This window comes from Ixodes scapularis, unplaced genomic scaffold, assembly GCF_016920785.2.
Source record: "Ixodes scapularis isolate PalLabHiFi unplaced genomic scaffold, ASM1692078v2 PGA_scaffold4__175_contigs__length_147842914, whole genome shotgun sequence".
In the NCBI taxonomy this organism is placed as follows: Eukaryota; Metazoa; Arthropoda; class Arachnida; order Ixodida; family Ixodidae; genus Ixodes; species Ixodes scapularis.
The window spans coordinates 35,954,878-35,982,708 of record NW_024609879.1 but is presented as its reverse complement, the minus strand read 5'-3'; the positions used below and the strand labels follow the sequence as shown (position 1 = coordinate 35,982,708).

Here is a 27,831-nt window from a genome sequence, read left to right as displayed (position 1 = left end):
CAGCAAAATCAGATTTGCACATCAATTTCTGTTGGGTGCCTAGTCACGTCGGTATTCAGGGAAATGAGGATGCTGATAGAGCTGCCAGTACGTGCATTGAGAGGCAAGTGGATATCAAGGACATTCCGTACACTGATTACAAACACAGTCTTAAAAAAGCAATCCAGAAAAAGTGGCAGTTAGAATGGGACACGGAAATACGCAACAAGCTTCATTGTGTGAAACCTACCCTGCGGGAATGGGCAAGTTGCCACCACAGGGAGCGCTTCTTTGAGGTTGTGCTCTGTCGTCTGAGACTGGGACACACCCATCTCACGCATGGGTACCTCCTACGGGCAGAGGCAGCTCCGAAATGTGAACACTGTAACGAGTCTGTGAGCGTCTTGCATATTCTTATCGTATGTCCTAAGTACCATCACGAACGCACCACTTTTTTCTCTACCTTTTTCCGGAATCGCGTCCCGTTCCACCCGGCATTATTGGGTGACGAACCTCTTGTGCCGCACCGTCAAGTTTTTAAGTTTTTAGATCGCATTGGCATCCTACATCGGCTATGAAATTTAGTTTGTTTTCTTTTCCATTACGTTTACCTGAAAATTAGTGGCGGCAGAGAGCCGGCGATCTTGTATCGTCGGCACATTTTCCATACTTCCTTGCGTGAATGAAATTCCTTTAGAGTGCCTCTGGTTAGTGGAGCATTGGTTAAAATTTCTGGAGGCCTTTATAGGCCTGTATCTTGTAAGGTTTGAATCATTCATTTTCCATAGTTTTAAGATGGAACTACCTACTATAGGTCTTTTCAGTATTGCCTTTAACTTACCTTGTGTTTGGCACACTATGGCCTTAGTTGCCGCTGTGCTATTAAACACCTACGTTTCTTCTTCTTCTTTTTTATTTTCCCTCATCTGGCTTGCTTCGACTTCAGGGTTGGCCAAAAGCCATAAGTGGCCACAATGAGGCTGGAGAGCCTGGAGAGTCTCGACCTCTTTGTAAAAAAGGCATGTTGCGCCAGCGTGCTTATTTGCAACGGAAATGCAGTTATATGAATCAAGAGTTAAATTTTGTAGTATTTAATTCTTTCTTTTCCCTTCGTCTTTCTTTAGCTGGATTTATTGGCAACCCACTAAAAAAGGCACAGCCCCATAGGCCGAGAATTGTCTGTTGGCCACATTGTGCTTTGTTTATATCTGGTCTGTGCCTACTCCGGATGCTTTGTTCGCTGTTTGTTCGCTGTGTGTTGCTTATGGTGCGTGTAGTGACCCAGTGATTCATGCATTCAGATGGCATAGAATAATGCCCGGGAAATATAAGTTCCAAAGCCCTTGGCTCATCAACGACGACTATAAGCTTTGGGTTGTGCCAGATACAGCAAACCCTCACTGCACAAAATGCACACGCTGCAGAAAGACGTTCGACATCACTTCGATGGGCGAATCTGCCCTCAAAAGCCATGCAAAAAGTGCAAAGCACTGTGGAATCACGCAAATAGCAGCTGGAAACTCGATGGAGAACTATCTGGCAGCAAGCGTAAGCGGGCAGTCCACTGGCTCGGCTCCGTCGCAGGCGACCGATCTAAACAGCGCCTGCAAGTCACACGAGGTGGTTACGGATGCGGAAATTCTGTGGACAATGAAAGTGATCACCTCCCACTACTCATACAGATCGTCGGCACAAACCGGCGACTTGTTCAAGCGGATATCTGGCAGCAAGCGTAAGCGGGCAGTCCACTGGCTCGGCTCCGTCGCAGGCGACCGATCTAAACAGCACCTGCAAGTCACACGAGGTGGTTACGGATGCGGAAATTCTGTGGACAATGAAAGTGATCACCTCCCACTACTCGTACAGATCGTCGGCACAAACCGGCGACTTGTTCAAGCGGATGTTTCTGGACAGCGACGTGGCCAAATCGTTTTCCTGTGGGGAGAAAAAATGTGTTTATGTAGCATGTCATGGACTGAGGCCATTTTTCTTGTCGCACTTGCAACAAGAGGTACAGAAGTCTGACTATTACGTCGTGCTTTTTGGCGAGTCGGGTAATGACTTCCTGCAAGAGAAGCAAATGGATGTGCATGTGCGCTATTGGGACTCGTCACACAAGGTGGCCACCAGATATTACACATCCGCTTTTATGGGGCATTCCACGGCAGAGGATATTCAGGAAGTGCTTCTCAGGGCTTTGGATCCTTTGCCACTTGGCAAGATTATTCAGATCTCGATGGATGGGCCAAACGTTAACCTTAAGTTCTTCAGGAATATGCAAGTGCACTTGCAGGAACACCATCAGGTCCAGTGTGTTGACTTAGGGACGTGTGGCCTACATACCATCCACAATGCCTTCAGAGCAGGTGTTGTAGCCAGTAAGTGGGGCATTGACATTTTGTTGACAAGCCTGAGCGCACTCTTTCGAGACTCACCAGCACAAAGGGAAGATTTTTTCACCGTGACCAACCAGGACACATTTCCACTGCACTTTGTGGCTCATCGATGGGTGGAAAATACACTTGTCATTGAAAGAGCTTTGCTTCTTTGGAATGATGTGAAGAACTATGTGGAGTCTGCAAGGAGTAAACAGGAGAGCTTACCAAAGTGTGCGTCCTTTGATAATGTGTACAGCTTCTGTCGTGACCCCTTGTTGCCGGCAAAACTGAACTTTGCTCTCAGAGTTGCTTTCATTCTTCAGCTGTTCTTGAAAGACTACCAGTCTGACAAGCCAATGATCTTCTTTTTTGGTAGAGACCCTGAAAGTGTCGCGCGGAAGCTCCTTGTGAAGTTCATGAAGGCGGTGTTGTCTTCATTGGCAGGGGTTGGTGGTTTGCTCGGGGTGGATGTCGACAACCCTAATAACCACACTGCACTTGATGAAGTGGAAGTCGGCCCCAAATGTGTACAAGCACTGAAGGATTAGAGAGCAAGTGCGAAGGATGCATTTCAATTCAGAATGGAGTGTAAACAGTTTCTGGCAGCTGTGACCAAGAAAATACTGGAACTAAGTCCCCTGAAGTCATCCATGGTTAGAAACCTGTCTTCCCTTGACCCGCGGCTCATGTGCTCGAAGCTAGATCAGTGCCTGGTGGGCATAAGAAAGGTGTTGGACGTCTTGAACATGGCAGGAAGACTGAGTGACTGCTAACGAGTATGTGTATTGGGAGAATACACTGAACTGCTGCAAGAGTTTAAGCATGAGCTCCGCATGTTTGAGAGGACATTAGCAGGCACGATGAGTTTTTTCATGACTGTGTGCAGTCAACGGAATAGCCTAGCATAGACATAGACGTTCCCACCAGAAATGTCTATGTATGCACGTGCTTAATCTCTCCCGTGACGCCGCATTTTTTCGCGGCACAATCCTGGTCATCCCGGCGTTCAACGCTCGCTTGATATTAAAAAATTGGGCCACTGCACATGAATGATACTGTTTAATATGAACTCTAACAAACTTTATTATTTCAGTAGGTGACACTGTCTTTTTCAGCTGCAAATGGGAATCAATTGGGAGACAGGGCAAATTGAAACTTGGGTGCCGTTCAATTGCTTGACAATTAATAGCAAAACAAAAGACATACCCTCCTGACTAAAAGGTAAGAAACAGAATTAACCGAAAGAATTCTAATAAATTTATGGAAATTGGAAGTTTAAGACTATATGGGTCAAGTGCTCGTCAAGGTGTTTCGAAATTTTTTTCCTTGGCCTCCTTCATTGATGTATTATCGATAGATAATAAATTTATCATTATTCTTTTCTCTTTTGTATATGACAAACAGCTGAACTTTCAATAGACCTTTCACAAATTGATGCAAGCACCAAGGAGGCTGCTGGGAATGTATGTATGCGTGCTCTGTGTAACAGGTTTGAAGTAAACAAATAAAATAAGACTGACGAATGTACATGCAAAGCAGAATTTGTTTTAGACTTTTCCTTCCGCTGGAGACACAACCACGACGAGTCTGTGTGCCTACAAATCCAGCAAGCTCCTTGGTGCTTGGACGGACACACAGACAGGGCAGCGCCCTGTCTGTGTGTTTCTTCGACCTCGTCCTACGTCCTTTTTGCGCTGTACCCTCCAAACAGTATGTACCACCAACTAGCCCAACTACATGCCTTGGTGCTTGGATAAATTAGCAAAAGGTCTACCGCAGTGAGAGAGAGATTTTGGGGGTTTATGGCGCAATAGCTATGAGGCTATTGCGCCAAACTAATTTCAGGCTTCATTGTACTATAAAACAGGTTTTAAAAACGGATAACCAAGAAGCTAAAACCGGTGTAAAAGGCCAGCGCTACCAAGAAATTCTATTACTCGTTCAAAAGAGACCAGAGGATTCTCTCCCAGAAGGGGAGCAGGATGAAATGGGATATGATATTGAAAAAATTCAGGGAAATGAATGCTGCGCTTAAACTCAAGGCTGGGTCACAAACACAAGATATGCAAAACGGTGAGCCTATCACCACACTAACCGCAGACTGGTGGATCTTCTCCAGAAAGCAGATACCTATGGATATAAATGAGTGTCCGATTCTCAAACGGCACAACGTTTCATGACGTCGGCTGTTGCATGAAGTCCGATGTGTCTAGCAGGTTGTCCTCGGAAATAACCCCTTGGACAGTATTCAATTTGCGATGCGGAGTAACAGTGACTTCGTAGTCCGAAACAGAGTTGAGTGCCAGGAGGGCATCACTTTGCTGTTTCGTACTGATCTCTACAAGGAGGTCTCCGGATGCCATTTTCTTTGCATGAAAGGTCTTACCAACAACGAGTTCTATTACCTTGGCTACAAGGAAGGGGGACAGTTTGCCCAATGGCTTTTCATTTTCGGAGTGCAAAACAAGAAACTTTGGGAATTTGAAAAGATCAGAGGTCTTCGTTGGAATGTCAAGGACTTCGGTGGGGGTCCTTTTCAGGGCCCGATCAGGTGGTTTTACTCTACCAGTGCTGCCCGGGCACTATACCCTAGTGTGGTTGCAGGGACAGGTCCTGTTTCCACTCAAGGTTGGCCCTTGCCACCTAAGAATGTGAAAAAGGAAGGAAGAGAGCGCAGAAGAAAAGAGAAAGAGGTGGGAGGAAAAGTGAAAGAAGGAATAATAGGGTAGAAGAGGCGACTGACTGAATCATCCTGGTCGGGCCAAGCCAGGACACCCGTCTACGAGAAGCAGGGGCCGAAGCGGTGTGTTGCCTCGCCCGGGGGGCCCCGAAGGGTCCAAACATACCCCGGGCTCAGCTCAACCACCAGGGTCCCCTTTTCCTTGGACACGGGTTAAGCCACGCACAGCCAGACGTGGGTGGGCGAACCCACATGGCTCGGGGTTCGTAGTGACGCCACTCACCAAGAAGTGCCCCCTGCGTGCGGGTATGGTGGCCCACATAGCTGGGGTCCGTGGTGACGCAACTCACCAAGCACCTAAGGTGCAGGCGCCCCCTGCGGGGCTCGGGGTCCGTGGAGACGCCACTCTCCAAACACCTGCTTTCACAGGTGGCCCCTCCGGGGTAGCTGCTTGTGTAAAACCCTTGAAAAAATGATTAATAGACGACTGATGCAGCACCTGGAAAAACATTGCAATCTGGATAAATACTAGTGCAGTTTCCGCTCGTCCCAGGATCAATTGGTTCGATTGGAGACAACTGTTAGAGAGGCCTTTGTCAATAGACAGTTTTGCCTCTGTATTTTTCGATCTCGAGAAAGCATACGATACTGCCTGGCGGCATGGAATTTTGAGGGACCTGATTGGACATTGGTGTCCAGGGCCGCATGTTCCATGCCATTGAGAGCTATCTAGGTAGACGCACCTTCCGAGTAAGGCTGGGGTCTGTACACTCACAATGGTTTGTACAGGAAAAGGTGTTCCACAGGGAACACCGTTTATAGCAAAGTGTTACTTTGCTATAAAAATCAATTCTATCGTGCGTGTCATACCACTATCAGTCCACTATTCACTGTATGTAGATGACCTCCAGATCGCTGTTTCCTCATGTAACTTTGCAATCTGCGAACGGCGTGTTCAACTGACTATTAATAATGTGACAAGGTGGGCTGACAATAACGGATTTAAGTTCTCCACGGAGAAGACTGCTTGTGTTTGTTTTTCACGAAAACGTGGTGTGATGCCAATGTTTTCGTTGACCATATACAGTGCACCAGTTCAGATAAAAATGGAGTATAAGTTTCTAGGGCTTATATTCGACTCCAAGCTCTCTTTCAGCCAGCATATCAAAACGCTAAAACAAAAATGCCATAAATCCCTTAATATTCTGCGAGTTCCCTCCCACATGACTTGGGGCTCCGATCGACTGTGCCTTTTAAGAATCTATAGGTCGATTGTGCGGTCACGCCTAGATTATGGATGTTTGGTGTATGCATCAGCGAGTGCATCAACACTGAAAATGTTGGATCCAATCCATCATGCAGGGATCCGACCTGCCACCGGTGCGTTTCGTACATCCCCTGTGCTGAGCCTCTCTGCTGAAGCTAATAAAATGTCACTACAGAAAAGGTGAGATGTCCTGGGTCTAATGTATTCCCTTAGGACACGGTCTGTAGTACAACATTTGTGTCAGGAACTAGTCGAGGGAACACGTTTTAAACGAACCTTCCAAAGCAAGCCCGCTGTTAAGCCTTCCTTTTCATTGCGGAACAAGACCGGCCGTTTCGGCTAGCCTTCAGACAAACCCACCTGTTGCTCAGCTTTTGGGAACAGTGGCACAATGGGAACATGGTCTGCTCATCACAGACTTGTCACTTACTGGGTACACTAAGAAAAATACCCCACCAGAAGTCTTAAAACACGAATTCTGAGCTTCAAAATACATATAAAGACTACACAAGCTTTTATACTGACGGCACAAAAACCGATTCTTGTGTCGGCTGTTCCGTGGTTGGACCATCACTTAAATGTGTGCGGAGGATTAATTCCAGTGCAACTATCTTGACTGCCGAGTTATACGGTTTACTATTGGCCACAGACGATATTATCAAAAATAAGCTTCCATACTCTAGTTTACACTGATTCCCTAAGTGCTCTGAGAGCACCCGGATCCCTTGAGAAAGCAAAAAACGCTTTAATAACTCAGCTACAACATAAAGTGGTTGCTGCGGCAAGGGACAGCAAACTACAGATAGTATTTTGCTGGGTGTCTAGTCACGTGGGTATTCCCGGCAATGAAGCTGCTGATCGTGCCGCTTCCACATGTGCTACAAGGAAGGTTGATATTCACGAGATACCCTACCAAGACTACAAAGCGACCATAAAGAAAAGTATCAGGGTTAAATGGGAAGAGGAATGGTCCCGCGAAACCAACAACAAACTCCATGTTGTGCAGCCGATACTACAGGAGTGGGCAAGTGCCTGTCATAGGGACTGTTTTTTCGAGGTAATCCTTTGTCGGTTAAGAATTGGCCACACACATCTAACACATGGGTATCTGCTTCGCTGAGAGGATCCACCTGCATGCGAACACTGTTCAGAACCATTAACTGTAGTGCATATCCTTCTTGAGTGCCCCGCATATCACAGATACCGCCAACTCTACTTCGCCCAGTTTTATTCACCACAGATGCCTTTACACCTTACTCTTTCGCTTGGAGATGAACCTTTCATAAATCATACAAATGTTTTTAAATTCCTAGAAAGCACTGGACTTTTACGTCAACTTTAAACTTGCTTTGCAATTTTTAAATTTTTCATCCACATTATTTATATACAGATTCATGCACATCTTTTATTCTATCACTGGTCACTACAGCCCTCTTTCCTCTCTAGAAAGCATTTATGAAATAGTCAGACTTTGGCGCTCTAAAGCCTTAGATGCTTTTGCGCCATTAAAACTCAATCAATCAAACTTGTCGCCAGAGCTGACTCGCCGTTTGACTTCAAGCGCCGACACACCCCAACAGGGCATGCCAGCGTCCAACAGTGAACTGACCACTTCCGATGAGGAACAGCAGTGGGAAGGAGGTGAAGATGAACACTTGCTGGGAGACTGGTCGGACTTCGAAGGAAGCATGTTGGAAGAGAAGAATCTGTCGGAGGATGGCCCCTTTACGTTGAGGGATGACACCTTCGCGTTGCAAGGCGGGAGTCCACGTGACTTTGTGTCCGTCACCACCGACGATGAGCTGATGGAGAGGTGTTTCACCCAGTTCAGCACTTCAACCCTACCCCACTCGAGCACAACCACAGCATAGTGCTTTTCTCTTGTTCACGCCCACAATTATATGTGGACTGTGCTGGATGACATCCCTAAAGTCGTGAACAAAATGTTTGGGTGGGAGGATGTCCTTCCAGGTACTGAATACCCGTTCCAAAAGTTGTGGGCACGAAAAACTTCGGCAGTATCAAAGAAACGTTTCTACTGTGAGCGTCCCGACTGCACTGGACTGCTTGAGCCTGACCAGTCAGGGAAGTAACATGCGCCATGTGCCAGACAGACCTCTACTGATGGTGATGCAGCTCTTAAAGCAGGGAGCTACTTCACGATCCTGAACGTCTCGGAGTAGGTCAAGCATGTTATACCAAAACCAAGCAACCCCTCAGCAAATGCATCATTCTCCTTGAGACGCTTCCGGACAGCCCAGACGTGAGGGACATTAACCAGCGGGTCTGCGTATTAGAGCCTCAAAAAGACCGGCATGCTAAAGACGCGACCTGACGTTGACTGTCAACACCGATGGAAGCCCGGTGTTCAAGTCCTCTAACTCCTCAATCTGGCCAATCCAGTCCACACCAACCCAACGCTCGCTCGATTATGGTGTGGGAAGAAGCATCCAAACATATTGCAGTTCATGAGCAAGTTTGCTGATGTGCTGATGGACATGGAGCCAATTCAGTAGGCGGCGGAGCAGGAAACCACACTTCGAAAGTGGGCCTCCTCTACTGCTGTGCAGATAGATGCCCTGCATGTGCTGCTGTGCAGAATCATTTACTCTACTGTGGGTACTTTTGATGTCCGTGGTGCCTGATGAGGGGAGAACAAATTGGAGGCAAGCTGATAGCAAGGCTGTTCCTACCTTTGTCATTCCTTATATACTGAATTCAGCATGCTGAGATTGAATTAAACATATTGTATCTTATAAGCCACTGCACAATAATCTCAAAGGCCACTACTCCTGCATGCAGAGTTTGCACATTTTTGCAGCTATTTTTGCGTTTATCCTGTAAAGTACAGATATGTTTCTGCAGTTCACTAGTATGCATTTCACTTGGAGCATGAGGTATGGCTTTTCTCTTGCAAAATTATATGTTAGCCAACAAACAAAATCAGTAATTAATTTCTTTGTGTTGCAGGCTGCATAAACTACATTCAGGAGGATCCAGAGCCAGCTGAGAAGACAGCAGGGTCAATAGCAAGGGATGCCAAGCTTGCCGAGGTTGTTGGTACCTTCTCTCCCCTCTCTTCCATCGAGGGTAACTTCCCCTGCCCATCCTCCTGAGCAATATCCTGGCCATGTGCTAGGATAGTGCCTAGATATAAATCCGCTTTAAAAATATATGGTCTGACTAAGCAGCTGTTCATGGGGAGAGATAGGCCCAGATCCTATCTTGCTTTTTTTTTGTCTTGTTTAAGTAGCTCGCAGACAGTACACAGGAAGTGAAATTCGGTTTGGATAGTTCGAGACGAGTTAGACAGGAACTGTTACTATTATTTATTAGACAAGCAGGAATCGTAAAAAGGGGAGCCTTAATGATTGCAATGGGAACATAGGGCAGAATTTCTTTGAAAGTTTAAAAATTCTGACATTGGCGGTGTTCGACCTAACCATGCCACCGAGGGAATGCTCGTGAACTTGCTATATTATATTTTGCACATCCAGGGATACCAGCAGTGCTCAGTCTGCTGAACCAGCAGCTACTCAACGTCAAGCCTCCTCACTGCATCACCCAGCTCCCGAGATCCCTTCTCGAGAGGGCTTTCTGGAAAGCCGGTGAGTGGAGGCTCTGGCTGCTTTTCTGCTGTCTTCCCTGCACTCTTGGTGTGCTGCACCCTTCTTATGGAGGTACCTGGCTCAGCTTCCAGAGGCCGTTCACCTCTTGCTGCACATGGAGATCAGCCCATCTCGGATTAATTGTGCTGGTACGCAAAGAGTTTGTCAGTCACACTACCTCCTGCAGTATGAATTACTGCAACCAATCATTCTGCTAACATCATTCCAGAGTGGTGATGTTTTGCACTGCGTGAGGAGTAGTGACAAGGCCTTTTTTTGTCTAGGTGCTGTTAGTCCAGGGCCGGTATTCGTAGGAATTATTTAATCTTCGGTGTGGTAGGGCAGCTCGGGGTATTTTTACATATTGTACACATTCTTTTCTTTTAAGTGTTATGCTAGGCGTAATCATACGCTTTCTCTTTTCTGGCTTAATTATTTCTGTAATTTGTCACAAGTTATAGAAAAGTTTGGAAAACCCAATCGTCCTTTCCAAGTTAATTTGAATATACACAGGCTTCCAAATTATCTGTTGCCTACATGTGCAGTATTTTGTACATCACAGGCTGGGTTTGATAGTACATATTTGTGGCATAGCTTTTCATGTTAACTAGGGAAGCATTCAGACTGTGCCTCTTTGTTTAATTGTCAGAGTTAAACCAGTCAAAAATCCTATGCGATTGCAGATGTCACTGCTGCATCACCTGCTGTGACATGTAAAGTTTACGTCCAGCAGCACAGTTGGTTTTTTCCACATGGAGAATGACAGCCCTCTTAAACATAGTCATAAACAAGCACTGAAAACTTAAACTGCTCAGACCATGTGTCAATGATACCCTCAACACAGTCGTGTGGTCCCAACCAGGCACTGCAGACACTTAAACTGTAACATACATTGTGCGACTACATTGTAGCATGACTGCGATGAGAGGGTATTCCAATTTCCAGTGGGTGGTTTGGTGTGGCCTTTCCATCAACTGCTGCCACTCCTGTGACTCGGTGCACTGTCAAGTGGCTGCTTGGCTCCAGCCAAGCACGCACACCCTTCATTGCCATATGTTCATTCCATGCATCCTATGCTGATATCCCCGCAGGGGCACCTGTGAAAGCAGGTATTTGGTGAGTGGCGTCACCACGGACCCCAAGCCATGCGGGTTCACCCGCCCACGTATGGCTGTGCGTGGCTTTTCCGTGTCCGAGGAAAAGGGCATCCTGGTGGCTGAGTCGAGCCTGGGGTAGGTTTGGACCCTTCGGGGACCCCTGGGTGAGGTAATACCCCACTTCGGCCCCTGCTTCTCGTAGATGGGAGTCCTGGTAAGGCCGGCCAGGATGATTCAGTCTAGTCACCTTTTCTTCTACTATCCCTTCTGATCTTTCACTTTTACCTGTCCTTTTTCCTTCAAATCTTTCTCATTTCTCTTGCTCCTTTTTCTCCCTTCTTTGGCAGCAAGGGCTAACCTTGGGTGGCAATAGATACCCTCGTCTAAACTACACTTGGGCATAAAGTCTTGGTAGCACTGGCAGAGCAGCATTCTCAGACAAGCCCGTACTGTTATGAGGTGTTGCCTGTCCTCTTGTTGGACTCCGTGGTGGGTAGTGCGCCACAGGTGTCGAAGTTTTCTTGCCTTTTTATGGCTGCCCCTCCTAAACCAAAACCTGGTTCATGGCGACTAGGCAAGTGCCTGCGCCCCGAACCTCTTGTCATAGCTAAAGAGTCTAAATCAGACATGTTTACAAAGTTCTTTGTACTTCAATCAGAAAATGATCAGCGTCCAATGTCCAAGCTCTTGCCTTTTGCTGTTGCAAAAGTCCTTGACTCGTGCCTTGGAGACGATTATAATGCGAAAAAACTGTATTCCGGAGACCTGCTTGTGGAAGTAAACTCGAAGAAACAAAGCATTGCTTTGCTCACCTTGAACACCATTGGAGATGTAAAAGTCACAGTGTCTCCTCACCGCACCCTAAACACCATTCGTGGAGTCATCTCTGACGATGACCTACTGCACAGCAGCGAAGAAATCCTTGAAGGCCTCCGCTCTTCTGGAGTAGTTGCAGTAAAGAGGATCATGTTTCGGAAAGATGGCTCAGAAACTCCCATTGAACATCTCATAGTCACCTTTGAGCGTCATTGTCTCCCTGCTTCTGTAAAAGCTGGCTACATAAACTGTCGCGTCCGGTCGTATATTCCACCCCCAAAGGTGCTTTAGGTGCCAGCGGTTTGGGCACGGCTAACGCAGCTGCCACGAAAGAGGCACATGCACAAAAATGTGGGAGCTTGGAGCATGTAGCTGATGTGTGCGAAAGCTCACTGTGTTGTGCTAACTGTAAAGGACCCCATCAAGCAGGAGAAAGATATCTTGGCTATCAAAACAAAAGAAAACGTCAGCTACCCAGAGGCCAAGAAAGGCTACTCGTTTCAATCATTGGACTCCTATGCTGATGTCGTGCACCGGGGACCTGCACGGCCAACAGCTACAACGTGAGCTCAGACGTCCTTGGACGGTTTGTGTGACTCTTTTTTGTCCCCCTCAACCTCAGCAGGGGCGGTGCTAGCAGCTCCGCCCTCGAACTGAAAGGTGGATGCCGGTCCGTCGGGATCCACTAAAAACCAAGCACAGGGGACTGTGCCTTGTGCACCCCCAGCAGCCCTGCCACCTAAAGGCCGTGGTATCTCTCGTGCCACTGGTGGCTCCCGTATACCTGGCCATCCGCCTGGGCTGGAGAACCCTAAGCGTCCTCCAGCAGCGGCTCCAGATGAACCGATGGACGAGCGGGCCCCAGTCCCAGGAGGACAGGCCCCACTCTAGTTCAGAGTCCTTACCCTCGGCCACCTGTGATACTACAGGTAGGCCGAAAGATACGTCCAAAAAGAAAAATGCACCTCGAATTAAAATTGACTGCAAAGTATAGCTAGACAGTTTCTGAAAAATACCACCTTACATATGATGGAAGAAGTCGTCCTCCAATGGAACTGTCGAGGATTGCTACGTAACTATGATGATGTGTGCTATTTGTTAGACCATCATCACCCATTAATCTTTTGCCTTCAAGAAACCCATTTGAATCACAACCGTTCTGGATTTTTAAGGCACTTTCATGTTTTTCTAAAAGACCACCTATATTCTTCCCACACCTCAGGTGGGGTAGCAATAGTAGTTCAGCAATCTACTCCATGTATTGAGGTACCCCTTAATACTACATTGGAAGCTGTGGCAGTTCGTGCTTTGTCTGACCGCTTGATGAGTTTGCTCCATTGACATACCTCCTAATCATCCTCTAACTCGGGACGAACTTGAGTGTCTGTATGACCAACTCCCATGACCAGTTTTAATCCTTGGAGATTTTAATGCTCATAACCCTATATGGGGGAGTGGAAGATGTGATACGCGAGGATCAATGAATTAACAATTTATTTCTTCTACGGGATTATGCTTGCTCAACAAATCGCAGGCTACATATTTTAGTTCTCCAATCCGCTCATTCACCTCCATTAACCTGTCACTTTGTGACCCCATTGTTCTCTCTCTTCTCATGGGAGGTCAATCCTAACCCATTTGGAAGTGACCATTTTCCCATAATTTAAAATCGCATTGGGCGACCGGTCACACTTCCAATGCGAACTCCCCGTTGGAAGTTTGACGAAGCAAACTACCGTATTTACTCGCACAATGAACGCACTCGCGTAATGAACGCACCCCCCAAGTCGGCTCTCAAAATTTCGACTTTTTTTTTCACTCGCGTAATAAACGCACCCCCAACTCAGATGTCAAAATTTTGACCCCCTCCCCCCACGTGTGCGAAATGAACGCAGTTTTCTATCCTGGTGCAGCGAGGTCGCGAATGGATGGCAGTGTGGGCGAACAAAACGCCTTGCTAAAGGCGTTAAAAAAATTCGAAAAGATCAAACGGAAGCAAGAAAAAAGAACATGGAGAGGAGCTTTTTTTTTTTGCACGGCGCAGTCTGGATTTTGGGTTCGCCCGCCGCCGCGCGCAAGGAGGTAAGAAAGAGAAGCGCTCTAAGCGAACGAAACAGCTTGCGAAAGGCGGCAAAAAAAAAAAACACGGAACTAAGAAAAAACAAAAACAAAAAGCTTTTTTTTTTTTCTTTTTTTTTTTTGCACAGCGCACTTTGGTTACGGGGGGTCGCGCGCCGCGCGCAAGGAGGTAAGAAAGAGGAGCGGAGAAGCCCTTTAAGCAAACGAAACAGCTTGCGAAAGGCGGCAAAAAGAAAAAAAAAAATACAACCCACGGTACTGAGAAAACAAAACAAAAAAACAAGGTGAGCTTTTTTTCTTCTTTTTTTTTTTTGCACAGCGCAGTTCGGTTACGGGCGTGTCGTGCGTCGGGCGCAACGCGCGCAAGGAGATAAGAAAGATAAGCGGAGAGCCCTCGCCTAAGCAAACAAGACAACTTGCGAAAGGCGGCAAAAAAAAAAAAAAAAAACCCAAGGCACTAAGAAAAAAAAAAGAAAGAGAAGTTGTTTTTTTTTTTGTCTTTTTTTTTTGCACAGCTTAGTTCGGTTACGGGGTCGGGCGCCGCGCACAAAGAGATAAGAAGTTACTTCGATTTTTCAGAATAAAAGGTCCGTTCATTATGCGAGTAAATACGGACGCAAAAATTTTACTTCGCGTAATGAACGCCCCCCCTAACTTTGCATCGATTTTTCGGAAAAAAAAGTGCATTCATTCTGCGAGTAAATACGGTAGTCAGTTTTTAAACAAGCATCCCTTTTAGCGTGCATATATCTCCATGAGCTCTCTATTGATCGCATACTTGAGCATATTACCAAGCATATTTTAGAAGCATCAATCATGGCCATACCCATGACATCAACACATCTTCCCAAGAAACCAAAACCATAGTGGAATAACGACTGCCGCATAGCAAAAACGAAACAGAACAAAGCTAAGGGGAATTTTCCGCCGATACCCTAAACAAACTCGCCGATATCCTACACAAACTAATCTCATCACCTTTAGGATAATGAAATCTCGCGCTCGGTCTATTTGTGGAAGTCTAAACGAGATAGCTTCAAGGGATGCACATCTTCCATAAACAGCAGTGTTTCGTGCGAAGAGGTATGGGACTGAGTGCATAAGATCAATGGCTGCTATTGTGCATATTCTATCCCTTTTTTGACTAGACATGGAATCTGCCCCAAGAGTATTGAGGAGCAAGCTAATCTACTAGGAGAGCATTTTGAGTCTGTCTCAAGCTCTGATCATTATACGCCAGCTTTCATTCGGCATAAACTCCATGCCGAGAAAATATCTATAAGTACCTCAGGAGGCAATCAAGAACCTTATAATGTACCATTTACACTACATGAACTTGAGGCAGTACTGCATAGTCCCAAGCACACTGCCCCTGGCCCTGATGGTATTCACTACGCTATGCTATGTTAAGGAATGTGCGATTTAGGTTGTTAAACAGTGAAAATGTCTTGTTTTCATGAAGCTTAAGTTGTTTTTCTTTAGTTGCGTATGCCTACTTTTGCAAATTCATGAGAGGAACCAGCCCGCTACCACCAAGACAGTTCTCAGTGGCAGCCATTCAAATATCTTTTTTTGCTATGGGCTGGAATGTATTTAAGGAAAGGTCAAGTTTGAAAATGGTTCTAGAACGTCACATGGATATGCTTTTTTATTTATATTTCTTTTTGTATTTCGAAAAACACACCTGTGCTTATAGCACCAAGCAGCTCCAAGATTTGCTTATACTGCCCCGAAACTCGATTTTTGTTGCTCCTGAGCTGCTCCAAAGCTGAACTTTTACTGCTCTAAAGCTGCTCCTTTGGTCCTGAAGCTTGCTTCCACCCCTGCCCAAGCGTTCACCTGTTCATTTGTGGCATCACACACAGCCGCACAAGGCGGGGTAAAACGTTTTTCGCCACCGCTCGCATTCCCGTGTGTCTTTTTCCCCACATGAATGGCTCCCCTAAAACCCGTTTCCGGCGCGTAACCGGGCGCTCTCTCCTCCTTGCCCGTTTCCTTTGCCTTCCCACAAGCTTGCTGTCGTGAGTGCAGGGTTGCCCGAGGCAGTTCCCCCAAGTCAGCCTCCACGGGTTCACGCGCGCAACAATGCGTCCGCGACTTGGTTCGCAGTGCCTCTGCTATCACAGAGGCACTGCTATCTTGTAGGCGTAGCGCTGCAGAGTGAGCACCCAGCAGGCCAGTCTGCCGGCTGGTTGCTTTAGCCTCTGAATCCAGGTGAGAGCGTCGTGATCAGTCTGAATGGTAGACAGTGCCATCCAGGTAGAGATCGAACTTATGCAGGGCATACATAATTGCCACTCCCTCTCATTTGGTGATGCTGTAGTTGCGTTCCGCAGGGGTGAGTGTGCGGCTCGCAAGGGCGACGGGCCTTAATTGGCCGTTGTGCTCTTGCAGCAAGACCGCTCCCACGCCGTAATCGCTGACGTCCGTTTGTACCACGAACGGCAGGTTTAAATCCGGCAGGTTTAAATCCGGCAGTCGCAAACTGGCAGTCGCCGCGATCGCACGAGTGAGAGATGAACGGCACCTCCTGTTCTCGTTGCCGGACGTACTTCGAGCCTTTGCGCAGGAGCTGGTTAAGCGGGCGGGCTAGCTCGGCACAGTTCGGAAAAAAATGGCGATAAAACCCAATCATTCCTAGAAACCTCTGGAGGCACTTCACGTCATGCGGCCGAGGGAAATCAAGAATGGCCCTTAACTTCTTGTCGTTCAGTTTCAAGGTTCCCTCATCGACAACAAACCCCAGGAGATTGATTTTTGGAGAAGCGAGCTGTACCTTCTTCAGGTTAATCGTCAATCCCACGTCCCTCATTCGTCCAAGGATGATCCTCAGGTAAACGAGATGCTCGCTGATTGACTTCGAGAAGACCACAACATCATCCATGTAGGCCATAGCAAAATTAAACCTGGCGTCCCCCAAAACAATGTCCATAAGTCACTGGAAGCTTGCCGGCGAGTTGGACGGTCCGAAGGGAAGGCGAGTAAACTCAAATAACCCACGATGGCAAGTGAAAGCAGTTTTCTCGATATCGGCAGGAACGATTTGAACCTGCAAAAACCCCCTGCTGCAGTCTAATGTTCTGAACACTCAGGCGTTTCCCAAGGAATAGATGATGGATTCGATTGACGGAAAATGATACGCATCCCTCGTTGTCAGAGAATCGAGCTGGCGGTAGTCAACGCAAAGCCAGGCTCTCCCGTCTCTTTTTGGAGCCAGAACTACCGGAAAAGCCCAAGCACTCTTCGATCTCCTGACAGCGCCCGTGTCAATCATCTCGTCGAGGGCGGCGTCAAGGAGGTTTCTTTCGTGAACGCTAAGCGGCCGGGGATTGCGCCCCCGGGGCTTAGCTTCGCCGGTGTCTATCCGGTACCGAAGGATGTTAGTCATGCCGGGCTGTTTGGTGAATGTCGCCGAAAAGGGGTGCAAAACGTCGCGAGTGTATGCCTCTGCTCAGTCGGGCCATCGAAAGACGCGAGCACGGCCTCCAATTCTACCGCCCCGTGTTCCTCGCGCTCCACATACGGCGGCTCTCGCCGGTTGTCCCAAGCTCCAGCCAAAGGCGCTCGTCACGCAATTTGATGGTGGTGTGGGGACCCGCTCTGCTGCCGCCTGATTGTTACCAGACGCCAGCGCCCGAGGGCAGCTCAAGGGCAAGCCATCGGCACCTTCGGTGGCCGATCGGAGCTTGTCGTGGCCAGCTGGTGGCGGCGGACGTCCTCGCCCTCCCCCCCCCCCCTTCAAAAGAGCCCGACCCCCAGGGCCAGGACAGCGTGAATGAGGAGCCGGCAAGACACCCATGTCCATACCTGCCAACGCTTCCGAATTTTTCGTAAAATGTATGAATTGAGACTAATTTTATGATTTTACGAATCTTGCTTCAAATCTTACGAAAAATATATTTTTTTAATTTTTTTTTTTCTTTTTGTCTTGTAACTCCGTTGTTGGCGGTAGCTTCACCGCCACAAGAGGACGATAGGTACCGTCCACAGCAGCGTCGTGGTTTTTACTATCAGTCTATCCGGTGGCCACGGATCGAAAGCCAATCCAAAGCTCAAAGCCTCTGTTCGTATGTTCGGCGGTGCAGGGGTGCACGTTGGTTCGGCGTGTTCAGACGTTGTTGGGCCTCGTTGTTTCGGTCAGTTTCGAGGCGAGAAGTACGGCGTCTGTGTTTGTTGCACGTGTAACTGTAGCATTCTCCTGGTCACTTTGGCTTTGCGGCGCAATGCTGAACTCGAAACCTCAAAAGAGGTACTTTCGGGTGTTCCTGAAGTCCTGCACGTCGAAATTTCTGTGCTTCGTGCCGCCCAAAAAGCGAGAGAAGTTCGGATTTTGGAGCACGTGCACGTGTAATGTAAGCGTTTCGCGCGCTGGCCAGGCTGACACTAAGCTGCACATCGCTTCGCGTACCCCCCCCCCGCGGCTGCGGGACTTTTACGAATTTGGAAGTCCACAGGTTGGCAGGTATGCATGTCGGGATAAAGGCACCCGTCGGCCTGGTGCCGGGAAACAATGTGTGCGAGGGAAAGACCGGCGGTGCTCGGAGGATCGGTGGGGACGGGAGGGTGGTGCGACGGACTGCAGAGGGGACGGACGTGTCGATATTGTGAGGTGCAACCGGCAGAGAACTTATCAATGTTAGTCATTAAATGTTTATATCGAGAGTGGTGTTGTGTCACTCGGGGTGGGGGGAGCTGGACGGGGCTAACCCCACAACCTTCATCAGTACATCTAGAGGCCTAATCACCGAACAATGCAATTTCCTGTTGAACGGAGTGGTGCTCCGTTATCGATCGCACAAGACTCTTCAGTGTCACAATAGACCCTCAGTCAACTTTTGCAGTTCACATCGGTGAGGTGACCTCAAGGGCCCGTAGGCTGCTGGGGTTTGTACTCCAGGTCACCTGCAGAACTGGTCCTAGCACACTGCGGCACCTGTACACCGCACTCGTGCTACCACACTTAGAGTACTCTGCTTCGCTTCAGGACCCCTACCAGGCTGCATTATTGGCATCCCTCGAAAGCGTACGGCGGCATGCTGCCTACTTAGTTCTACATCGGCAGGCTTCCCCAAATCTGCCGCGTTACCGTGACCTACCCACGCAGGAACTTCTAAAAATGGTTGGATGGAGCCCATTGTTTCTCCGCCAAAAGGTTGCATCACTCCGGCTTCTTGCAAGCACCTTTCATCCAAGCAATTCAACACTCCCGCTGGTAGGGAACCTACGCCATACAAGATCCAGTGGATTGCAGCCACTGCTCGCCCACACTGCGACACCGGAATTCATTCATGAGGACTGTAGCACTGAGGCGCTTGCTACCAAGGCAGCTCACCGAGTGTCCCCACACCCCCCCAAGAGGGAGTGGACATGAAAGCCTGGTGCAGGGAGGCATTAGACTTTCTGCGGCAGTGACGGACACCTCCTTTTCAGACTCGCATATACCATCCTTACTGTTGCTGTTTTTGTTACCGTTGGTTAAATTTTTGTGATAATGCGGCACCACAGGCCTCGGGTACAGGCCAATGGCCTTTCTGTAATGCTGCAATCTATCTTCCCAAACCAGAGCAGATGCACATGCAAAAACCTGCATATTTCAGCAGGACAGAGTGCGTCTGCACTATGCGTCCAGCATGCATAATTGACCGGACAGCACATTTCCTAGCTGGTGGATGGGCAGGGCGTCCTCCACCATGCTGTGGCCACCAGGCTCCCCGAGTCTGAAGGTCTGCGATTTTTTTGTTTGAAATTCAATAAGTCCAAGGTGTACGTCGGCCACATCGTCACCATGACCAACCAGAAGGCTCGCATTGAGGAGTGATAGTGGCACACCAGCACCACGGGAGGTCACAGCCACGGGTGCTCAGTTGCATCTGACCGGCCAAGCTGGTCGGTCATGTTGTACACCCGCCGGCAATATGAAGGTGAACACCTTACCTGGTTTCTTGCCTGTTTTACGGCTCCCTAAAGCTATATTAACTCTCAACGTCTTAGATGGTACGTGGCTTGGGGGTCTGAACTTTGCGTTCTAGCCCTCTTCTGGAACAGAGCTTGTTCCAAAACTTGCAGGAGCATCAAAAACAAGAAGAGGGCTGTTCACCTTCATATCGCTCACGGGTGTACAATGAAGTACTGTTACGGTATTGATGCCCCCTTTTTAATAGCCTTCCTGTTGATTTTTGACAGGATGCAAAGCGCAGCCTTTGAGGAATACCGCTGCCGGCTGCGTAGTTTTGTCAACCTCCGGGGAAAACACGTTGAACTCCGCTAAAGGTACTGCCCAGTTGCGTTTTTTTTTGTGCGTGTGTGGTTTTTATTGGTTGTGGGTTGGCCCCAATGGGGGCCATTTGGTTATGGGCTGTGCCCACGACCAAACGGCCTTTATTAGGGCCAACCACACATGCATTTCGATGCATCACTCCCATAAAGCCAGTCATGGGTAAGTTACTTTTAAAAAGTAATTCGTTACAGTTACAGTTACTTTCACAAAAAAGTAACGAAGTTACCGTTACAGTTACCGCAACAAAAAAGTAACACGTTACAGTTACAGTTACTTTCAAAAAGTAACGACATTACTTTTCAGTTACTTTTCTATAACACAAAAATTAAGGAAAAACTAATGTTTGAAAGAAAAAAAGATATAGACACGAATCAATCGGGCTTTCACCATAGCGTTAAATTCAAACCTAATAATTTAGCTGGAAAACTAGTCAATATTATGAAAAGAATAAAGACAAAAATTGAACTGGATGTGTTTTCTCAGATTTGAACACGAAGACTTGTTGTCGGAGTACTCCTTGTTGCAAAGTTTGCATACTGCGGTCAAATAGTTAGCAACCAACTTCACCACAGACAAATACTTGTTCTTTGCTCTGTTCTCATCAACATCCCTATCCTTGTAGCACTAGCACATTGCTCGCTCGTTGACGGTTGCGCTGTGTGCGTGGACTCCTTTGATATATTTCAGTTCGTACCCGGCAAACCAGAAACAAGCCCTCCGCAAACAACAGTAAATTTTGCCTCCACCGTTGAAACCACGCCGGAGTAGTGGCGCAAATCAAAATACGAAACATGCACAGTGCGGAGTAGTGACGCTAATCAAAATACGAAACATACGAAGTTCCCTCCGCGTGTATTGTTGTTTCACGGTTCATTCACCCGATTAAAATGCGTGCGCGGAAAAGAAAAAACCGCAACAGAGGTAGTGCTTCAATATACTAAGATGTAAGTGTTCAGTCACAAAGTACAAGCAAGTGCGTAAGGACAACTGCATTCTTCTTTTTTTTTTCTTCATGAAATCTACACGTGGCTATATTCGGATAGTGACTCGCGAGAAAGAACGTATTCTCAAGTTTGTGCAAGGCCAACTGACACTCAAAATGACGAAACAGACACTTTGGAAAGTGCAAGGAATAGCTAGATTATACTCGTTTAATGATATATTGTTCACAAAGAACTGAAAAGTAACGACAAAAGTAACTTCGTTACTTTCATCGTTACCTCAGAAAAAAGTAATAGAACTACAGTTACAAGTTACATTCTTAAAAAGTAACTCGTTACAGTTACAAGTTACCGAAAAAGTAACGAAGTTACAGTAACGCGTTACTAGTAACGCGTTACTACCCAAGACTGCATAAAGCCTCCTCCAATGTCTCTGTCCTCGTTCCGCCAAAAAAAATGCAGTTGCTGCTAACACGAACGGAAAAACACATCTATACCCAAATTAACATATTTGTGTTTTCGTGGCCATGCTAAGCAGAAACATGATAAAGCGTATGCTGTGATTGTGTCTTCCCGAGTTCTCGCCGCCTGCAGAACACCAAAAAGATTATCTGTTAATGATGCCAACCTTCGGCGCCATGTGCTCGTTCGTTGGCGGCGCCACCGCTTGCGCCATTTCGTCTCCCATAGTAAACAGCGCCTTATTGTTTGAAGATTGGTGGCTTTGCTGCGCTGCGCTGGAAAAAATATTCCCAGACCTACTGATGAGGAGGTGAACAAGTTCTTTGCACAACTGCATGCATCAGGTGCACAGTCAGCTATTCTCTCCATAACTAAAGGATACGGCCACAAGTACATCCTGAATGTGGAAAAGTACCCAACAGCACTCCTTGGCGGCCTGTACAAGGATGACAAGCCTGCATCTTGGGAAACAGTGATGGCACGGTGCGACCATGTTGCAAGGAGGATCTCCATTGACCTGAGGTGAATAAGTGTAGCACAATTCATAATTACAAACCAACATCATGCATGCAAGCTATCTATGTGATGTAGTTAATTATATGCCAAGCTTCTGTGATTATCAACAAGGTAATCTTGAATTTAAACTTGGGTTTGGGCTAGTTGGTCCATTTTAACCTTTTTATTAATTAATCTTGAAGATTAGCATGCTTCGAATTGCTTTGCTGGTGTTCTAGAAGAGGTAGTTTAGTTGTTGCTTGTCTGCCCCAACCCTTGTGTTGTGTTACATAATCCTAAACTTTAGCAAAAATATTTGTAGTGTCATTTGGCCTGCTTGTACATTTTAATGCACAGGCAAAGGATTCAGGTGCAAGCTGATAGTAGCAGCGTGCGAGTTACTTCATGCTGCGAGAGCCGAGTTTGTTTTGTTCTACGGGGTGAAACGGAATGATGATCAGTATATTATGGATAGTTGTAAATAGAGGGGTGTCACAGCTGGCATGTCGCGTTAAGCATAAAAGGGGTAAATACCGTGATAGCCCACCTAAAAGCAAGAGCAAATTTGGTGAAAATGAAGAGTGGGCTAATGTTTGGTGTGTGATCGAAAAGCTTTAAAAAGACGCTATATTTTATTCTCTGACCTGCCAAACTTGTTTTCACACCGAGGGACAATGCAGCATGTACAACTATCCTTCCCAGTCACTCAACCAATTTTGGTCAGTCACCATTGGTCACGGCACTGCAATTACTAAAAAGGGCTATGTTTCGGTGTTTAAAAAAAGTGAATTGTTTGAAAAATGGTGGGTTTTCTTTTGGGGTGGGGCATCTTACGGGATATTACAGTACACTCCCCAGCAAATATGAACACAAGACTAACAATCTCATGCAATCTTACAGGTATCACTATCTGCGGAGGACAACACAAAAGACCGGGCAGCTTCAACTACATGGGTCGCTTTCCGGTCAGGAACAGTGACTGCTTCAAATGCAAGGTCAGCTTGCTCCCCACCGGTGTGCGAGCCATCATTAAGTCTCTTAAAAAATGTGCTATCCCAGGGAGCAGAAATTTTCTACCCTTGCAACACGATGGGAAATTAAAAAAGAACCAGTTGCAAGAGGATGTTACATCAGAGATGCCTTCCCTTTTCACATGAACTTTGTGTGTGAGAAATCTGGGTTTCATATGTCCCCACAACATCCCTCTCTTGCAGCAACCCGTGATAGACTAAGTGTAGCTGCTGTGGGGAAGGGCTGCTGGAGATAAAATGCCCATCTAGCTACCAGAGTTTGCAAGAAGTAATGACATGGACGGGTGGTTGGTTGCAACTTGTATCTGGCAGAATGGAACTGAAGACGAACCAGATCTTCTACCAAGTGCAAATGCTGTTAATGGTGTGCCAAAAGCAGTTCTGTGATTTTGTTTTGTGCACCACTGGAATGCCTCAGGGCCTCGAGGGTACTCAAATAAAATTAATAAATAAATAAATGCAGCCAAAAAATTACACATTTGCCAAGAAGTTTGTGATGCAAAGGATTTAAGCAGGTCTACTCAGCTCAATAATAGGATAAATTATTACTGACATTTGGAGTGACAGTCCCTGCCATCTGTTATAAAGACAGAGTCCGAAAGCCTATAAATATGGCATGTGCACTGAATTGGCACCTGTGGATATGAAGTTTGTGTAAGGCTTACTGGCTCTGTTTATGCTACACTACAATTCACTCAATTACATTTTAGATAGTGACCTGTCAGACACACAAAAATATGTGAACAGGCAGTTGACCATCTAAAGGACAAAACAAAAGTGAAGACTCGGATCTGTGCGAGGAGCATGACTTAGTCAGGAATATAACATTCTTCAGTTTAACTGTTTCTTTTCGTGCCCTTGCAGGAATGCTGTTCTACAACACCCTTAAAGCACATGTCCAGATGCCATCCTGTGGTCCTGATGAGGCGCCTGATCCACGGCCAAGCCACGAAAGCCATGCCGATCCAGAAAGCTGCCTGCGATGCAACGTGTTTTACACAGACTATGTTGTGTTGAGCACTACTGCAGCGGCAGAATTAGTAAACCAAATGAGGGGCACGACAAATGCATATGGCGAGAGTCGTGGCAGTTGAGCGTTCCGGCGTCCAACGTAGGACGGATGCCCAAAATGTCAGTGACTTTTCACGACAAGACGGTGGTGTCGCTGACCAGCAGTACGTTCCACGGGAATGCTGCAACTAGGCGTGGCCAGCATTTCGAGCCCGTTGCATGAACACAGTTGGAGAGAGAGACGGTCAAGGGTTTCCTTGTGTGCAACATAGTCTGTGCACAGCTGCCCTGGATCTCCGCCATTCCTAACGGTATTATTGAATCCCATAATGCCATCCTAGAAATCAAGTGCCCGGACACAGATGATTGCTGGTTTCTTATTGAAGGAGGAACTTTAAGGTTAAAAAAAACCAAAGGCGGCACTTTCTTCTTGAACACTGATCGTGACAGAGGCTCTCACAGCGAGGTGCAGTACACCATGCTATGTACCAAAAATGTGCTCTTCTTTTTTTATGTTATGTCACTTCTTAATTTTGCGTCATTCAGAGTGCCATTCGATGAGCAGTTCATCATGAAGAACATTCCACGTTTGACGAGGTTCTAATTTGTTTCGATGTAGCCTTATGTCGAACAAAATTACCAAAATGGTAGTCGTTAACTGTCCATAGGCTACAGGCGGTTGGCAAAGATATTATATAAGAGTGCACATGCATTTTTAAAACTTCACTTTTGAAACTGGGGTTATGTTTAATAGTCGAGTTCAACATTTGCTCTTTACCATGTGGCACTCTTGGTGTGTACAATATTTCCTTTCGTAATTTTACAATTTGTTTCACCTGGCAGCGACAATTGAAAATAAAACTTCTTGCGATACCTCATTCTTATACCTCCGATTATTTTAGTAAATGGCATGTGCACATGCTAATGTCAACTGCTTGGTACAGGTGGTGCCCTGAAACAATGGCTGTGCCGACTTGTGAGCCCTATTGTGTGCCTTCCTACACACGATGTGGCCTGCATGATTTCCACGGCCAGCACCCCATGGCACTGCAAGTGCGGAGCGGTTGGCAATCGCATGTTCACCTCCATGTGGACCGTGACTGTACATTATCTGAAAAGGATGCTAACTAAGTGAGGCTAGAATTTATTGCCAATTTTCCTGCATCTTTGCGCAGCCATGGAAGCTAATATGGATCCTGGCACTACCTCTGAACAAGGACCAAGAGACCTGACACTGATGGGTTGCCTGGACGAGTTAAGGAGACTCGCCGGGAGCTGCAACAATGGGCCGCCGCTTGAAGAGGTGCTCAAGCACTTACCTGAGAGCAAGAGCTCCAAAGACTTGGAGGACATTGAGCTGTCCACACAAGACCAGGCAAAGTCTGGTCTGTGGATGCGTCACAGGGTGGGGATGATTAGTGCTTCTGTCGCATACAGCGTTTTCACACGAGTGAAAACACTCGGAACAAAGATGGGTTCATACGACCTCAGACCTCTGCTAAGAAAGCTAATGCAGAAACAAACGTTAGGACACTCGCAACGTCTTGTGGCAGCGCACTTGAGGGCCCTGCAAAGCGGTGCTAGAAGACAAAGCTGGCTCAGCACCAGAATCTGGTGTTGAGTGAGTGCGAACTTTATGTTATGCAAGGGCAGCCCTACATTGGTGCTAGTCCGGTCGCACTGGTAGATTGCCAGTGCTTTGAAAGGCGGGTCCCCGAGGTGAAGTGCCCAGAGAGCATAGCAAACTTCTTTGGAGACAACAGTGAGAACAGTGTGGGCGACGTACATAGTATGAAGCTAAAGAGCACAACCACATCCTTCTGCCAGGTGCAGATGCCGATGGGTTTAACCGGTTGCAACCATGCAGACAGAAAGGAAAAAAACCAGTGCCTCCCTCTGAAATCCGACAAGGACTATTTTAATGATGTCGTTGAAAGAGCTTCATTTTTTTTTTTAGAACTACCTGCTTCCAGACATGGACTGCACAAGATGAAAGCAGGACCAAGCTAACGTTGCATGTTTTTTTCACCAGTATGTTTGCCCACAGTGGATCGCACAGTGCAACTGCAACGCTGTGGCAGTAAATGCGGAGGCAGAATTAAAACTATCTCCTTTATCCATCACTTCATTTTAAACCAGTTGTCACCATTCATATTTCATGCTCCAGGTGTCTTCCTAACACGTTTTCTGTCATCTTTTATGTGATCACTTCGTGTTGCCTAATTCTGCTTTTTTTTTTCTTTCAGAAATGTGTATCCGCTGACTTGAGGAGATGTGCCAATTACCACTGCCACGAATAAAGTACCACAAATATTTTAGAGAACAAACGACGGGTAAGAGTTTGATGTCCACATCACTATTTCTTGTCCCAACTTGGCCGCGAGGGCAGTGTAGCGGCACTGCTCCTATGTGGAACTTCAATGCTCAGTTTCTCTAAATTTTAAAATTTGTGTGAGCATCGTCTTCAGATTATTCATTAATCTTAGATGGTGCTCGTTGTTTTGCCAGATTCTGTTCTGTGTTTTTGTATTTTGTTACTGGTTTTCTCACGGGTCTCAGCCACGTAACACACTGCACATGGAAAAGTTTGCAGGTTGCAGAAGGAAAATTTAGGTGCATACCCAATAACCTTGTTTTCTAAAATTGCAGGATGGGGCGAGTCTTCCCACACATGGAAGCACACCCAGCGTGGAAATCCTTTACTGGTTGTCACAACCTTAGAGGCTGTGGCCCGGGAGTACATATATAGCTCCAGATATAGGCCGCCCTCCTCAACAGAACCCTGGGTGAGGCACTATGTGTGCCTTGAATGTCGCCAAGAAAGGACAAGAACAGACTAAGGAACCAGCCTTTACCTAGCGTGAAGGTGCTGGAGTCCAGCTTGGTGATTGACATGAAAACAACTCCTCACATCTGTATCTCCTTGGATTCATGCCAGGTTGGTGAATCTTGCCAAATATTTTCTTTCTTCCTGATATTGTTAGAGAAAAAGCTATCGCTGTCAATATAACCCTAGTATTGTAAAAACTATTTTTATGTTTTCTGCTTTCTAGTGCTCCGGTTCGAGATTTCCTTTTAATTTCCTTATGCTTTGCAAACTGGATTTATGCTAATATGAGCCCTTTAGAAAAGTACTGATATTCGCAAGTTTTCACAGTAGCATTGTCAATCCTAAGCTGCTTTTTCACTTAAGTTTGGACACTTCTGACCAAATTTCGGGCAGAGTGAAGTACCTTCAATTTGCTTTACTGTGAAACGCTATTCCCCTTGCGGCTGGTGGCAAAACACCGCAGAAGGGATCATGACTGGGCCATACCAGTCAGTATGGCAAAGCGGCTGCGCAAAGCCTACGAGAACATGTAGGCGGACTTGCCAGATCCTTTAATGCCAACAGTGTCAACGAGCGGCGAGAAATAGAGAGGCATTAGCTGCCTTACAAGTGAGTCACGTTCGTTTCCAATAGTTATAGTGTCCAATAGAACCTAATTAACTATATTATAGCACACATTAACAATACAGTGGCCCCCTTGGTGAGAGTTATGACATTTTTCTAGGCAATTGTGTGGCAATTAGGTAAAACATATTTGTCCCACAATTGGGGCAAATATTTGCCCTAGTTGCTTCATCTGATCATTGAAGCCAAGCAGCATCGGGACCTATCAGGGAGGGAGACCATTTTTTTTGGCCTCCCCTCTACTCTTTATTCCAAG

General features: G+C 46.8%; 4 pseudogenes; all 4 read left to right on the top strand.

The window, feature by feature from the left end:
* The first annotated feature begins 1,096 nt into the window (after nt 1-1,096).
* LOC115313771 lies at nt 1,097-4,411 on the top strand (annotated as a pseudogene).
* Nucleotides 4,412-7,356: 2,945 nt separating this feature from the next.
* LOC115313775 lies at nt 7,357-9,183 on the top strand (annotated as a pseudogene).
* Nucleotides 9,184-23,976: 14,793 nt separating this feature from the next.
* LOC115330503 lies at nt 23,977-24,854 on the top strand (annotated as a pseudogene).
* A 444-nt stretch (nt 24,855-25,298) lies between these two features.
* Nucleotides 25,299-26,131, top strand: LOC120848302 (annotated as a pseudogene).
* Nucleotides 26,132-27,831: the final 1,700 nt, after the last annotated feature.